Source organism: Enhydra lutris, unplaced genomic scaffold (assembly GCF_002288905.1).
Source record: "Enhydra lutris kenyoni isolate GAN:26980312 unplaced genomic scaffold, ASM228890v2 scaffoldscaffold22, whole genome shotgun sequence".
Taxonomy (NCBI): Eukaryota; Metazoa; Chordata; class Mammalia; order Carnivora; family Mustelidae; genus Enhydra; species Enhydra lutris.
This window is the reverse complement of record NW_019154106.1, coordinates 15,066,752-15,084,619: the sequence shown is the minus strand read 5'-3', so window position 1 is coordinate 15,084,619 and position 17,868 is coordinate 15,066,752. Positions and strand designations below refer to the sequence as shown.

The window sequence follows — 17,868 nt, the reverse complement described above, 5'->3', positions numbered from 1 at the left end:
TTTTAAGTAGGCTCCACACCCACAATGGAGACAAACAAAGGGCTTAACTCATGACCTTGAGGTCAAACTTGAGCTGAGGTGAAGAGTCAGATACTTAACCAACTGAGCCACCCAGACACTCCTGAAGAACTTTTTAATACTCATGATTCCTAGAGATTCTACCCTGATTCGGCCTTGGAGTTCATTTATATGTCAGAGGAGACACGATGCAACAATTTCAGTAAAGATAAGTTTCTAACTCAAAGTTGCCAAACATAATTCTAAAATATGGAAGGGTCTTCAGTGTGTTGACAGTCCATTCTAGAGCCCCAGTAGCCCTGACACTTTCACTGTCTGTGGGAAGCAGGCCATTCCTCCTGAGAAATGAACATCTACTCCTCCACAGTGAGGAAGCTAGAGGCTCTGAGATTTCACCTTTCTTTTCACCATGTTGAAGGCAAAGGAGAGGGTCTGGGTCACCTCAGTAGTCAGGCAGACACTGGCAACGTTCTAGAGGAGAGAGAACTGATCTCAGATCCAGTCCTGATATTCTCTAGGATCATGGAAACTAGCAGAGAAACAAATAGAACATAAAACAGTCAAGGAAAATCCTTGATAAAGTCCAAAAACCCTCCCTATTGATAAATAGTAGAAAAGCACAATGGATCCCCTTGTAAGATGATTCCAGCACATTCTGTACAATTAGCCTGGATTTGATGAGGTCTGTTAGAGGTATCACAATGGTGGAAATCATGCCTGCCAGACTCCCAGCCATGGTGGAGTCCACTGAGAAATATGGCCCAGGCCATCTGTGAACAGCACTAAATTTGTGGTAGGCCTGGTGTTGTAGGGGAAGAGGTGCAGGCATGGACCCATGTTTCCCTTCCAGGTCCTAGACACCCTGTGTCTCCAGGACCCCTCCCCAGGAACCACCACCAGGCTAAGCACCCCCATTGACCTCATCCCAGCCAGGGATACCAACAATGACTGATTATTATTGCAGTCAAACACTTGTGGCCTTCCCCAGAAAATTCTATCCTTCTAGTTTCCCAGGCCAAAAACATGGAAGTCCAAAAAAAGTGATAATATCACAGCTCACACCTAACCTGTTAGGAAAAAACAAAACAAAACAACAAACAAACAAACAAACAAACAAAAAAAAACAAAACAAAACAAAGCAAAACAAAAATAAAAAACAAAAGACATTTGTTTGCCTTCAAAATTATGTAGAATATAATGTGTTTTACCACCACGTCTCCTTCCATCCTGTTATGAGCATCCATCATAAATAATAGTTTTGAACTCATAATTCTCCCCACTTCCACTCTTGCTCTGCTAAGTCTATTTCCACCACAGCACACTTTGCTGCTTAAAACCCAGCAGTGATTCCCTTTTGCTCAGAGAAAAAAAACAAAAAACAGAAAAGAAACAAAAAAAAACCCCACAAAACACCAAATTCTTAAAATGATTTGATCTTCTATTGTCACTTTGGCCTTTTCTAAATTTCCATACTTGCTCCCTTGACCCAGACATACTGGCTTCCTTGTAATTTCTTGAGGACATCGGGCAGGCTTTCCCTGGTTAAAATATTGCTGCTTGCCCAGTAGCTTCATCTACTTATGGCATTATTCTAATCTCTCCTCAGTGAAGCCTTTCTTATGCTTATTTAATACCAAATTCCTACAGCATGCCTCAGCCCTTTTTCTTTTTTGACTTTCCTTCTTTCTTCTCCTTCTTCTTCTCCTCCTCCTCCTCCTCCTCCCCCTCCCCCTCCTCCTTCTCCTTCTTCTGTTCCTTTCTTGTCTATGTTACTTTTGGGCACTCTCTTCACTCAAAGGATCCCCTTTAATTTTTCCTGAAGTGCTCCTTTAGTGATCACAAATTCTTTTAGTTTCTGTTTGTCTCGACAGATCTTTATCTCTCCTTCTATTTGTCTCTCCTATCTATCTTATTCTCCTTCTATGACAGCCTTGGGGATAAAGTATTCTTGACTGCATAGTTTTTCATTTAGCACCCTGAATATATCATGCCAGTCCTTTCTGGACTGCCAGGTATCTGTGGATAGTTCTGCTGCCAGTCTATCATGTTTCTACCCATGTAGGTTGGGGAACTCTTGTCCTGAGCTAGTTTCAGAACTTTTACTTTGTCTCTGAAATTTGCAAGCTTCACTATTATATCGAGGTATTGACCTATTTTTATTGATTTTGAGGGAGATTTCTCTGTGCCTCCTGGACGTGAATGCCTGTTTTCTTCCACAGATTAGGAGTGCTGTCACATATAATTGGCTCCAAAATACATTCTTCCCCTCTCTCTCTTTCCTCTTCTGGGACTCCAAGTATTCTAACATTGTTTTGCTTTATGATATTACTTATCTCTCAAATTCTTTCTTTGTGATCCAGTATTTTTTTACCTCTCTTTTTCTTGGTTTCTTTATTCCCCATCACTTTATCTCCTATATCACTGATTCTCTCTTCTGCCTCATTTATCCTAGCAATTAGAGACTGCATTTTTTATTGCATCTCATTAATAGCTTTTTAAATTTTGATGTATTTAGCTTTTAGTCCTTTTATTCCTCCAGAAATGGATATTTTAGTGTCTTCTATGTTTTTCTTCAAGCCCAGTTGGTATCTTTACATTATTCTGAGCTTTATTTCCAATATCCTGCTTATGTCCATACTGATCTGGTTCCTGTGTCATTATTGCCTCTTGTTTTTTTTTTTTTTTTTCTGAGGTGAGTTCTTCCATCTTGTCATCTATCCAGAGAAGAATGGGTGAATGAGAGAACAAAATACTAAAATAGCAACAACAACCACAGAGAAGTATACACTAAACTAATCAGAAGAGATAGAAACTGGTCAAAAAAGAGAGAAAGAGAAAGAGAGAGTGAGAGAGAGAGAGATATCAAATATGATGAAACAGGTGAACAGAAGAAAGCAATTTGCTAGACCCTGCGTGTATTTTGATTTGTTTTTTTAGAAAAGAACTAGATTTCAAAATTTTCAAGAAAGAAAAACTTAACATATATTCAAAAATAAAATTAAATACAATGAAAGGATAAATGTATCCATAAAAATGAAAATGAAAAAGACTTTAAAAAACATCAAAAAAACCCCAAGAAATTAGTTGAAAAAAAATATATAAATTGAAACACTAAAGAATCATGAGAAAACAAACAAACAAAAAACAAAAAAACACAAATTCTATATACTTTTTCCCCTAGTGCTAGAGTTTGCTCCCCACTCTTCAGTGATCCCTCAGGGAAAGACAGTTAATCACTCTGGTCTTCCTGGTTTTACACTTTATGTTTACCTATTCGGTGACCAGGAATTTCTATTTCAGACATACAACACCATTTCTAGTGTCCAAACATTATAGACTCCTGTGGCAAGCACCAGTGCTGTTCCTACCAGGGAGGGGCAAGGGGAAATCTCTCCATGGTTCTGCCAATTGCTGGGCCCCTGACAGGTGACCGGTCACCAGACTGTGCTGCAGTTTTCAGTTTATGGGAACACTGAATAGAAAGCTGGCACCTGGGCTCATTATTTGCAACTGTTTTCCCTGCTCCAATGCCTGGGAACTCTGCTGCATTAAGACACCCTTCTTCTTTTTGTGACCCTGGGGATTCTGAGACTACATTGTCCCACCTGGGATTGCTTCACCTCCTCAGGGCTTTTCAGGCAAACTTCTAAAATTCTAATTTTGCTTTACAAAATTAGACTGTTGCTTATACAATTTTCTAGTACCAAGCTTACTGAGGCTCCCTCCCCCCATGTTTTAGTTTCCCATAGATTTCAGTGGATTCATGTCTCCACACCTCCTACCTTGCAAAAGGTGGTCACTTTTCCATTTGTAGAATTGTAACAATTCTTTTCTCAGATCTCTGGGTGATTATTGTGGATGTTCAGAATGATTTGATAGCTATCTAGCTGATTTCCAGGGACCAGATGAAATTAGGGTCCCCTACTCCTCCACTGTCTTAACCCTCTCTCTAGTCTGCAGATTTACAAAAGTTGTCAGAGTAGTTTTTATGGAGGACATCACATTTGAGTAAGTCCTTGAAGGAGATGAGGGAGTCAGCTGTGTAGATATACACTACAGAAATGTGTTGGAGTGTTTGAGTCCATGGGAACCCAGAAAGTATTAGATGAGGGGTCAGAGAGGGGGTGGTGGGTCCAGATCACGTAGAGCCTTGTAGGTTGCATTAAGTGACTTCATTTTTGATGAGAGCAAATTGGTACACCAGTGGAGAGCTTCAATCAGAGGAGAGATAAGACTTGACTCATCTATTGTGTCTGATATTAGTATTGCTCCCATACCCTACCTTTCTTTTCCCCTCTGTTTGCATGGTAAATATTTTTCCATCCCTTCACTTTCAATGTGCATGTATCTTTAGGTCTGAACTGACTCTAGCAAGTGAGTCCAACAATCCAACAAGAGTCTATAACGATTATAAATAATCTATTCAACAAACATGGATGCACCTAAATACATAAAACAACTATTAACAGACATAAAAGAAGAAATTGGCAGTAATACAATAATGGCAGTAATACAATAATAATACAATAATAGCAGTAATACAATAATATAATACCCCACATATACCAATGGACAGATCATCCAGACAGAAAATCAATAAGGAAACAGTGGCTTTGAATGACACATTTGACTAAATGAACCTAACAGATGTATTCAGAGCATTATATCCCAATATTGGTGAAGATACATTCTTTTCAGGTGCTTAGAAAACGTTCCCCAGAATATATCACATGTTAGGCTACAAAATAGGTCTTAGTAAATTCAAAAAGATTGAAATCATGTTATACATCTTTTTTGACCAGACTGGTATGAAACTAGAATTACCAACAAGAATAAATGTAGAAAGAACACAAATATGTGGAGGAAAATACCTTGCTTCTAAACAATGACTTAAGCAGGTGATCTTTCTGGAATAGTGTCAGAAGGTCAGTAGTAGCCTAATGCTACATCACAATGCCTGTGTCATTCACCTCACATCATCTCATTATGATGGCATTTTATCATCTCACACCATGACAGGAGAAGGGTGAGTACAGTACACTCAGGTATTTGGAGAGAGAGAGAGAGAGAGAGAGAGAATGTATTCAGATAACTTTTCTTACCATTTATTGTGGTAATTTTCCTATTTTATTATTATTGTTGTTAATCTCTTACTATACCTAATTTATAAATTAACCTTTATCGCAGGTGTGTATGTATAGAAAAAACATAGTATATGGGGGATTCAGTACTACCCTTAATTTCAGACATCCACTGGGGCTCTTAATACACGTTGCTTCCCCCACATAAGGAGGGACTAATATATCAGAGATCTGGCCCAAGCAGGAACTGAAGAAAAATTTCAGGAAGAAGTACCCAAATGTTCGTGGTCCTCATTTTTGCTATGATGAATTTTCTCCCTCAGCCTGCATTCAAGACCTTTTGGGGGGTTCACTCTGATCAACTGACAGAAGAAAAAAAGATTTGGGTCTGCGATACAGAAAATTCTGCAGTGATATGTGGGTACATCTCAAAAGTGAATAGATCTAGAACTACAGCTCCGTTCTGGAAAATCCATGAAGTTCAGTGTTGAAGGGAAGATCTTTCAATAGGTAGAACTTTAAGCAATGCACCTGGTGTTCATTTTATTAGAAGAAGTAATGGTCAGATGTACAATGTATATTGCTTCATGGTTTTTGGCCAAAAGTTTGACTGATTAATCAGGGACATGAGAAAAACATTATTGGAAAATCGGCAACAGGAAAATGTGAGGAAGAGCCATGTTTCCATACCTTACTAATGAGTAAAAACACACAAAAATATTTTTGTTTCTTGTGAATGCTCACCAAAGAGTGACCAGCAGAGTGGGGCCCCTGGGTGCCTCAATGGGCTAAGCCTTTACCTTCAGCTCTGGTCATGATCTCAGGGTCCTGCGATCAAGCCTGGCATCAGACTCTCTGCTCTGTGGGGAGCCTGCTTCCCCCTCTCTCTATGCTTGCCTCTATGCCTACTTGTGATCTCTCTCTATATAAAATAAATATCTAAAAAAAAAAAAAACAAAAACACAGAATGACCAGCAGAGGAGGGTTTAAATAATCAAGTGATCAAGTGGATAGGATGAACCATTTTGTGCATACAAGTCAGCCTACCCCTAGCCACTCCTATATTCGCCCAATGGGCTCATGAGCAAAATGGTGGCAGAGATGGAGGTTGTACATGGGTTTAACAACACAGACTTCCACCCACCAAGGCCAGTGTGGCCATGACCACCACTAAGTGCTATATCTTCCAGTACCAGAAGCAACATTGAATCCTCAATATGACATCATTCCTTGGCATGATCAGCCTGCATGCAGGTTGATTACTTTGGACTTTTTCCATAAAGGAAGGACAGTATTTTGTTCTTACTGGCATAGACACTATCTTTGGATATGGATTGGCTCTCTGTGCATGCCATGCTTCTGCCAAAACTACCATCCACAAAATTAGAGAATTTTTTTATCCACCATCATAGTATTGCACACAGCATTGCCTCTAATCCATGACCTCACCTCATAGCAAATCAAGTGCCACAATGGTTCCATGCTCATGGAATTCACTGTTGTTACCATATTTCCCACTATCTTGAAGCAATTGGCCCAATAATTTGATGGAAGTTCCTTTTGCAGAATTAGTTATAGTATGAACTAGATACCAGTACTTTCCAGGGTTGGAGCAAGAGTCTTCAGTTCTCTGGAAGGCCATGTATGCTCTGAATCAGCATCCATGACATGTTGCTGTTCCTCCCATAGCCAGGTCCTGTAATCTAAGGATAGAAATGGGAGAGGCACCACATATTATTACCTTTATTGACACACTAGGGAAATTTTTGTTTTCTGTCCCCTTTAAGTTATGGTCATCTTGCTTCTAAGTCTTCATTCCAAAGGGAGAAATCTTTCAAGATTCTATTGAAAAGAATGTTAAGACTGCTGTCCTACCACTTTGGGAAGCTCATGCCTTTGAATCAATAGGCAGAGAAATAAGCCATTGTGCTGTTTGGGGTGATTAACCCTGGAAGCCAAGGGGAAATGGGACTACTACACAATAGAGGTAAGGAAGAGTATATCTAGAAAACAGGATATCCCATAAGACTACCCTTAGTATCACAATGCTCTGTGATAAGGTCAATGGAGAACTACAACACCCCAATCCAGTCAGAATTACTAATGACACAGACCCTTCAGTAATAAAAGTCTGTATCACCCCACCAGCTAAATAATCATGACCAGCATTTGTGCTTGCTGAAAACACATTGACTATAGAATGAGTAACAGAAGAAAGTGATTACAAATTAATCATGTGACTGTTACAAAATGAAGACTATAATTATTTACTCCTTATGAATACGTGTGTGAATATGTATAAAGCAAGTATCTTTGTTTTCTTCCCTTTCTTATTACCGTATCATGTAACAGAAGATGTATTGGCTTTCTATCATAGCATTTTAGTATTTTTATTTTACATCACAGTATGTAATTTACTGAATATCAAGGAGAAAGTAAAAATCACCCCCCCCCAAAAATTACCTTCCTTATTGTGGAGGTTTTAGTGCATTTTCAGTTGTATGCAGAAGAGTTGTTATGACCTTGTGTTGTCTTTTTTTTTTTTTAATAGATCTTATTTATATATTTGACAGAGAGAGCACAAGTGGGGAGAGAGGCAGACAGAGGGAGAGAGAGAAGCAGGCTCCCTGTTGAGCAGAGAGCCTGAAGCTTAACCAATTGTACCACCCAGGTGCCCCAGGACAAGAGTTTTAATATATGAATAACATAAACTAAATGTCGAATATAATATTGATCATTTAAAAATTTAATTATGGGATGCCTGGGTGGCTTAGGAGTTTGAGCATGTGCCTTCAGCTCACCTCATGATCCTAGGGTCTTAGGATGAGTCCTGTATAAGGTTCTCAGATCAGCAGGAAGCCTGCTTCTCCCTAAGCCTCTGCTTTCCCTGCTTGTGTTCTCTCTCTCTCTCTTTGATAAATGAATGAATGAATGAATAAATAAATAAATAAATAAATAAATCTAAAGAAATTAAAGAATTCTATAGTTTACTCAGTGCCCATCATGATAAGTTTATTCTTAACTTTTCTTAATTTTTAAGATTTATTTGTTTATTTCAGAGACAGAGAGCAAGTGGGGGGAGGGCAGAGGGAGAGAGAGGCAGAGAAGCAGACTCCTTGCTGAGTGCAGAGCCCCATGAGGGGCTCAGACCCATGATGCCGAGATCATGACCTAAGCCTTAAAACCAGAGTGGAAGGTTTAACCAACTGAGCAAACCAGGTGTCCCTTAAGTTTTCTTGTCTTTGATGAACTTGACAGTTTTGAGGAGAGCTAGTCAGACATTTCCCATAAAAACCTTTACTTAGGGTTTGTCTGACATTTTACTCAAGATTGGACTGGAGTTATGGGTTATTGGGAGAAAGGTGACAGAGACAAAGTGTCATTTACATCACATCATGCCAGTGGGTACCTATTTCACTGTGACTCATCACCATTGGTGTCAATCTTAATCACCTGATTGAGGTACTGTTTGTAGCATTTCTTCTCTGTGAATACTCCTCTCACTCCATTTCACAATGTGCCTTTTGGAAAGAACTCACTTGTGTACAGTCCACAAAGAGGAGATTGAGAGTTACCCTATGACACTTTGAGAGCAGAACACCTACAAAATCATTAAGGATTCATTATTAGGGGAGATTTATCTACAATCCCCTATTTATTAGTTACTTATTTAAGTGGTTACATCATTAGGAACTTGTGCATTTTTAAAACTATGAGTCATATTTAAATTCACTGTCATTTATTTTATTCCTCAGTTTTTTTCCAGTTTTTGGCACTGGGAGCTCTTCCCATTGGCTGTTGTGTCCCTTTGCCATATTCTACTCACAGTGCAAATGTGCTTGTGTATGTGTGTATCTGCACTATCACTTCCTATGTTCTATTAAAACATCAATGCTGAAAATCACTCCCCTAAAGATTGCATCCCCTTAAAATCCTATTAAGAATGGGTGGGATCAATTGTTTCCCACATCATTTTCAGTAGTGTTTGTTAAGATACATTTATCTTTGTTAATCTAATAAGTGAAAAGATACATAGTTGACATTTAAATTCTGAATGTATTTATATAAATGAAATTTATTATATTCTCACATTATTTTTAATAATAAGAGTTTTTTTAATCAGTTCTTTTGCCCATTTTCATTTGCATTATTTTAAAGATTTTATCTATTTAGAGAGATTGAGAGTGAGCAGAGAAAGAGACAGAGGAGAGGGAGAGAGAGAATCTTAAGCAGGCTCCAAAGCAGACACGGAGCCAGAATAGGGCTCAATCCCATAACCCTGAGTTCATGATCTGAGTGGAAATCAAGAGTCAGATGCTTAATTAATTGAGCCACACAGGTACTTTAAGCATGGTGTTTTTAAAGACTGATCTCTGAAATTTATTCATATTTAAGAAAATTGTGCTTTTGTCTGAAATACATGTTGTAAATGTATTTAAGTGCCTTGGCACTTACACATTTAATTGTGTCCCTACTTAAAAATATATGTGATGAGGACAGAGAATGTTATTCCACTGTTTGGCACCTATAAATAAATATTAGTTCCCTTCCTGTTTCTATCTTCCCTTACTAAAGTCAGGATATGGGACACTCAAGAATCTAGATTACAGGATCTCTATTGAAAAATTGCAATGAATCTTGGAACACTGATAAAATAAAATAAAATTTTAATTAATTGATTGATTGATTGATTAGAAAAAGAAAAGTTTCAGCTATGATTTGGAGCTTCCTTATCTCACTTTCTAAATCCCTGGAGCCTAAGGAATAACACAGAAGACATGGGGAGATGGAGAGGAGAAGTGCGTTGGGGAAATTGGAGGGGGAGATGGACCATGAGAGACTGTGGACTCTGAAAAACAATCGAGGGTTTTGGAGGGGTTGGGGGTGGGAGCTTGGGTAATCCTGGTGGTGGGTATTATGGAGGGCATGTATTGCATGGAGCATTGGGTGTGGTGCATAAACAATGAACTCTGGAACACTGAAAAGAAATTCAAAAAAACAAGTAAAAATTTTAAAAATAAAATAAATAAATCCCTGGTGTTTAAAATAACATGAAATTTTGAAAGAATATTTTGATTTATGCCAAATGTTCTCTATTTATCATTTATTTTAGTCTCAGTCTTTCCTTATATCTTATGAAAATATGCTGAAAGACCCATTAAAATGCTGAACAACGAAAATAATTTAACTTTGGACAGCATGGTATAATTTCAAAAGTACAAAGCTTTATTATAGAAGCTGAATTTAAACTACAAGCAACTAGAAATTATACAGAGGTAAAGTAAAAGGAAATAAACTTAGTCAAGCTAACAGATTAAAATGAATTTTATGATGGACTGAACCAATTAATTGTTCACTGCATAAAGGTGGTTTGTTTCTCCCTTGTCCTCTCTCCCTCTCTCTCCCTCTCTGCTAGGTCTCATTAAGGGAAACACCATCAAATGTTTCTACATCATTCATTGAATGTTCATAATATTTACTAGAAGACACTTTATAACTGAACTACCAGATTCAAGTAGTGTGAAAGGGCATTTTGTAAATCATACATGAGTTTTCTTCATTTGGCAACATCTTGTCCTAAAAGGATTTTGCTATAAACTAAAGAAAGACATTCACCTCATAAAGATACCCTCTCATACCAAATCCCCTAAATTAATATTTATTATGCCTGAAGAAACAGGTACTCTCTCATTATTGATATATTTTATTATTCCCATAAGCAATCAGGTGAATAGATGGTGAATAGATATTATGATTTCCACTTTATTCAGAAGAAAACAACATGGGAGGTCAGTGATTACACACTGGTAAGTGGCCCTTCCATGATCAAGCATATGGATTTGACCTGCAAATGGAGTATTCATTTCCTAATATTTTTCTTTGCAGATTAATTATTACCTACCTGCACTTTCTCCACTTTGCCTGAAATTATGCAACAAAATAACAGTGTAACTGAGTTCATACTGTTCGGATTGACCCAAGATCCAATGAAAAAGAAGATGGTATTTGTAATCTTCTTCATTTTATACGTGGGAACCATGGTAGGGAATTTGCGATTATTGTGACCATCAAGTTCACCCGGACACTCGGGACCCCCATGTACTTTTTCCTATTTGTCCTTGCTGACTCCTATTTCTCAATGTCCACAGCCCCCAGACTAATTGTGGATTCACTCTCAGCAAAAAGAACCATAACTTACAATGAGTGCAGGACTCAAGTCCTTGCCCTACATTTCCTTAGCTGTATGGAGATCTTTGTCATCATCCTCATGGCTGTGGACCACCATGTGGCAATCTGTAAGCCCTTACATTACTCAGCCATCATGAGATGGCAGGACTGCACCATCCAGGTTGTTCTTGCATGAGTAGAGGCTTTTATTCATTCTATTACCCAGATTATCCTGGCTTTGAGACTGCCTTTATGTGGATCCAATTTGTTTGATCATTACTGCTGTGATTTGCAGCCCTTGCTGCAACTTGCTTGCATGGACACATATGTGATCAACCTGCTGTTGGTCATTTGCAGAAGCAGGTTTATGATTCTGATGATCTCATATATTGTCATCTTGCATTCACTGTGGAACCACAGTGCAGAGGGGAGGGAAAAAGCTCTCTCTACTTGCACTTATCACATCATCGTAGTACTTTTATTCTTTGGTCCATGTATATTTATATATACATGCCTCCCAACCACTTTCCCCACGGGCAAGATGGTGTCCGTATTTTATAATATTGGGGCCCCTTATTAAACCACTCTACTACACACTACGGAATGCAGAAGTGAAAAAGGCCATGAGAAAGCTATAGTATATCAAAATATCCACAGAAAGCAAAAGATGATTTGAGGCGTTTGGCTGATTACTTAATCCCTACAGATATCACAAATATTATGGTGAATATCTTCACTTGCCCAACACACCCTAATATAGTGCAGCTGATTTCCTTACTTTTCTCTGTACTTCTGCCCTCAAACTAGTAGTTTCCCTCAAAATTCTGGTCTGGTTCTTACTTTTTTGAGAGCTTGAATCTGATATTGCTGATTATGAAATACTCCTCACATCTCACTCTACACTCTGGTTTGATAAGGAGAAAGAAATTTTACAATCACACCTGTTCAAATAATTAGCATACATAAATAAAGTAAAGCTTATTCTCTATGACTTACAATTCTCTCTATTGCACATTCTATATAAGGTATACTGCTTTCTGCTGAACACAATCAGAGCAAAGGAACTAACTTGGTGTGTCAAGAAATTCCTTTCATTATACGATTAGTTTATCCTTAAAAAGTTCCATACTAGTGAAATAAAAGCTGAAAGGCTGTATATGTAAATATGTGTAGTTTCTTTCTTACATAATTTTTCATATTTTCCTTTGACTATTAAGATAACTGAGACATTATGTATGGGATTTTTTAAATGTAGTATTACAAAGACCTCATGATATTCAGCTCATTTGTTGGATTGGGATATAGGTGCTACAAGAGTTCTCTACAATGTTAAGAGGGAAGGAAGTAAAATAATGTATGTTGTCAAGACTGAATAAGAATTTAAATACAGCATTGATTGGACATACTTTCTGAGATTGAAGTACAGAAAGGTAAAACCCGATTTGAAGGAAACATGTATATTATTTCATTCACAGTTGGGTCGTATCAACGGAATAAGAGAAGGCATCTAAGGCATTGAGAAGTACTCAGGATACTTTTCTCTAGTTTTAGACAGAAACTACATTTACATCAGGAAGCTGCCTTCTTTGCTGTTTGTGCTTTCCTAGAAAAGGATTAGTGCCTATTCACTAGTTAGAATTGCCAATAGAATTTTGGTGCTGATACTGAGTAGACCAGATTAGCAGCCATGCCTTGAATATGTGCATGGCATCAGTTATATAATGAACTTTTAAAATTCAGTGATTTCAGAGAGTACAAAAATATTCTTCAAAGGGTTGCATGCATCCCGGTGTTTATATCAGCATTACCTACAATGGCCAAATTATGGAAATACTCCCAAGTGTCCACTGAATGATAAATGGATAAAATCTGGGTTCATTATATATATATATATATTCTTACTCAGTCCTCAAAAGGAATGAGTTATTGTCATTTTTAATGACAAGGATGGAACTAGAGAGTATTATGCTAAGCAAAACAAGTCAGTCAGAGAAAGGAAACTAGCATATGATTCCACTCACGTGGAATTTAAGATACAGAACAAATGAATATAGGTACACAATGAGAGAGGGACAAACTGAGAAACAGACTTTTTTTTTTAATAAACATATAATATAATTTTATCCCCAGGGGTACAGGTCTGTGAATCGCCAGGTTTACACATTTCACAGCACTCACCATAGCACATACCCTCCCCAATGTCCATAACCTCACCCCCCTTCTCCCAACTCCCCCCAGCATCCCTCAGTTTGTTTTGTGAGATTAAGAGTCACTTATGGTTTGTCTCCCTCCCAATCCCATCTTGTGAGAAACAGACTTTTAACTGTAAAGAATAAGCTAATGGTCACCAGAGGGGAGGTGGATAGGACAACAGGTTAATTAGGTGATGGGGATATGAGTACACTTGTTGGGATGAGCGTTGTGTGTGTTATGTAAGTATGCAATCACTAAATTGTACACCTGGAACTCCTATTATGCTGTATGGTAACTATATACATATAGTTATATATATTATGTATAATTAGAATTTATACAGAAACTTTAAAAAAATAAATGATTTCAGTGTATTCGATTTTACCACATTCTTAGTAACTATGACAAGATTCCATTTTATTTTTAATGCTGTTCCCAATTACTTAACTGGAAAACCTTTCAATACCAATAGTAACTTTCCTGTCAAAGCTTATCTTAAAATATATTCATTAAAACATCATGTTTCAGTGTTCTCACTACTTTGAGGGGGGGTATTACAAAGCTTACCATTTGATGTACTGTGCAGTCACTAAGCTGCCCAGATAAGACATCTTATCTTATTTTATGAGACATCTCTCATGTAATCTTTAACCATATGAACAGAAGGTGGTAAAAGTGATCTTGTATAATCCCTAAAATTTGGCTTGAGAGGCCTTGAAACTTTTGTTTTTGAGAAACAACCACTGCATTAAAACAACCGGTAGAGCCCAAACTACACTCAAGAGTGAACAAGAATTAATAAATATTAGCCATTTGTAACTTTTCTCCACAATACTCTTTCTTCTATGTCTTTGCACTTAAATCTTGACTACTAAGAGACATTAGTTTTAGTGAAGTTCTGACATCCCTAAAAAGGTAAAAGATGAGGGATTTATTATTCTCCAAAAAGACCAAGAACAGGACATATGGAATAGTATTCAGGTTTCTACCAATGACTTCATACATTTATTCCTGTTCACCAAGGTCCTCAGGGCCAATCCCAATCAGAGGAGCTCAGAGAGTCTACTCTTGGTTCCCTAGAAAGAGATCATTTATTTCATTAAAACCTAGACTCTCCTCAGTTACAGTAGGGTTGAGTATGGTTTATGCCGTTTTATTTCATAGACATATGATCACAGCACTGGCTGCCATCCACTGGAGTTTTATAGTTTTTATAATTTTACAACCTTGCGGTTACAAGATGACAGATAAGACTTTGATTAGAGCCCTCATTGACAAAAATAAATGGCAACCTTCTCATTTTACAGATGGTTAAATTAATTTACATAAGTGGAAAACAATAAAAATGTGTCTCCCACTCTCTTCCAAACAGTGGTTATATTCCTGTTCCAGGGAGGAGCAAAAATTTAAACATGTTTTCTTGCACTTTCCAGTTTAATATGTAAGAATAGTTTTCATGTTCCTCTGTATGTCACTGCCTTTTTCATTTAAACATATTGAGGAGAAAAACATTTGTCACATGTCACAGTCTCTAGAATTTCACCATGTTTATGATAACTCAGCAGGAACGCCTCATTTTGATAGTTTCAATATATCCATATCTTTCATAATGACAACTTTTGTTTTGAGGTATAATACAACCTCATTACTTTATTCAAATCTTCAAAATACTCTTTATTTTACATTTCAGTATTCAAAGAATCCACCAGCCAAGTGCACCAGAGTATAAAGAGAGAGAGACAATGCTGAACTTTCCTAACAGCCAATGGTGGTGACAAACATCACATGTCCAGAAGACGAACTTTCAATTTCAGCAAAGACTAGGATTATATTTCTGCTTTATGCCTGAGGAACCTCATATCTGAACCTGCCCTAGATCAGCTGAACCCTACCTTTTGCAGACACATGAACAAAAATGTAATGCTCATTGTATAAGCTGCAAATACTGAAGTGGCTTGTTACACAGCATTATTGAGCTGACTGTAGAAGTGGGGACTGAGGCATACTCTTGAGTCAGTAAAACCTCCAATATGTTTAGTGTAAGGTACCTTGAAAGGAGTAGTATAAAAGGCCAAGCAAGAGATAATGGGCATGAGGGACAGCACCTAAACTTGGGTTTATACATAAAGGACAAATTCTAAATACCTAAGCATGCAGCCAACCTCCCTCTTCACTATCACATCCGTGAATAACACAGTGGAAAAAAAGGACACATTTATTACTCTTGGGTATGTTCCTTTCCACCCTTCCTTTGTTTCTAAGTTATAAGAAGACAGTGAACAAAGGATGCATAAGAGCCAGGTTCACATGGACTTCTGAGAGCCTGTCTTCCTGGGGAAAAACCAAACAGCAAATTTGTTACAATAAGCAAATTTAATCCATTACCAGAGAATGTAGCTTACATATTTATCAATAATAGGCTAATTAAAAACAAACAAAAACAAAACCACCAGAATTAGGCGCCAGCCCATGCATCTATAGACATTCCTGTTCACCCTCACATCTCTGAATTGGAGAATCCCACCAGGACGTAATTGCCACCAGATCAACATCAAAACAAAATCCTGATTTAATCTGCTATTCTCTTTCTTATCTCCTTTTCAACACACTTCATTATTTTTTTGGCCTCCCTTTATGTGCTAAGTTCCCTAATTTGCAGGCAGTACACATGTAAAGGTCCTTTGGGAAGAGAAAATCTATTGCTGAATCATATCAACTGTGGCTAATTTCTGTAAATGCACTCATCTTAAAACCCAGGTTCCTGCAGACTCATAAATACAGAGAAGAAACCGATGGTCCCAAGAGGGAAGGTAGGCAGAATGGGTGAAGAAAAGTAGAAGAGACAGGTTTCCATTTATGGAATGAATAAGTCCTAGCAAAAGGCATCGTGTAGTGAACATAACACAGATGATACCTACACTTGTGGTAAGCACAGCAAAACACAGAGATTTGTGGAATTACTAGGCTGTACTCCTGAAAATAATGCAACACTGTGTATTGACTATACTCCAAAACAAAAACAAAAACCAGATTTCTGTTGCACAAAGGACAATTTCTTCAAGTAAATACAACACAATTTCTTTGTGGGGACTGTGGTAAAGAGGATGGAGCAAAAAAAAAAAAAAAAAAATAGAGGATGGAGCACCAGAAAATAACAAGTCTGTGCCTTTCAGGTCTGTGCCACTAGTATAAGGGACTGCCTGAGTAGAATGGAGACAGTTTTGCATAGTGTAAATGGTGGGGAAAAAATGTCTAAGTATGCTGCTTGCATAGAGAGCAGTGAGGGTTAACAAAATGCACCCCAAGTATTTAAACATCCATCTATTCAGCTAGGTGCCTACTTTTTTTCTCCCCCTTAAAGATTTTATTTATTTATTTGAGAGAAAGAAAGAGCAAGAATCGGGGAGGGGGAAGGGGGGAGGGGGAAGGAGGGAGGAAGAGGGACAAGCAGACTCCCACTGAACAGGGAGGAGGTGACAGGCTCAATCCCAGGACCCTGAGATCAGGATCTGAGCCAACATTAGATCATTTAATGGTTGGTTAACCATTTAACCTACTGAGCAATCCAGACACACTAAGCTATGTGACTTCTTAAACTCAGGATCTTTTACAGAATGGGAGATTTTCCACTTTGCACATTTACAAAAAACATCAGTTTATATGCTCACGAGTGATTTTTAAATGGGGTTATAAATACACCATGGAATTACATTTAAAGGATTGAAAAGTGATGTTATCTAATTTGAAACTTGTAATTTCTGGAATACACCATCAATAGGGTACTGAGAGTTAATAACATCTATAAGGAGAGTGTAAATATGTAATTCCATTGCATTACATTATTTTAGCAGCATTGTTTATGTAAAAAGTGTTAAAATATACAAAAACATGTAAATTTTTAGGCATTGCTTCCTTATTTTATTGCAGTGGACACCACTGAAAAATGGAGTACTTAGGACCACTTTCTCTCTCTCCATAAGAGATCTCTTAATGATCTGTTTCCTAAAGCACAACATAACTGTCAAACCCAGCAATGTTTACAGTGTGCCCTGATAAAAGTGCTATAACTTCCACTATGTCTAGGACCATGAAGGACAGAATGTTCCAGAATGCCAAACATAAGTTCCACAATATCAAAGCTGGAAGGGAGCTGGAACTCATGGGATTTGTTCCCCTTATACCGGGTCAGAAAACTAAGAAACGGAAAGAGGTAGTTGAGGGGCCTTTTCCCTTCACATCTTACAACGTTTGATGACAGCAAACCACCTCTCTACTTGCTGCATTTGCTGACATTAGGATCCTGTGGATAGAATGAGACCCAGCCAAGGGTTTGAACTCCAGAGACTTCATTTCCCTTCAACCCGTGTGTCTCGGCACCACATTTTCCTCATGGCATTCTTCATGTCTG

The 17,868-nt window shown here is 37.8% G+C and overlaps 2 pseudogenes; one reads left to right on the top strand and one right to left on the bottom strand.

The window, feature by feature from the left end:
- Positions 1-217: 217 nt before the first annotated feature.
- On the bottom strand, positions 218-855 carry LOC111149905 (annotated as a pseudogene).
- Positions 856-11,029: 10,174 nt separating this feature from the next.
- LOC111150014 lies at positions 11,030-11,938 on the top strand (annotated as a pseudogene).
- The last annotated feature ends 5,930 nt before the right edge of the window (positions 11,939-17,868 follow it).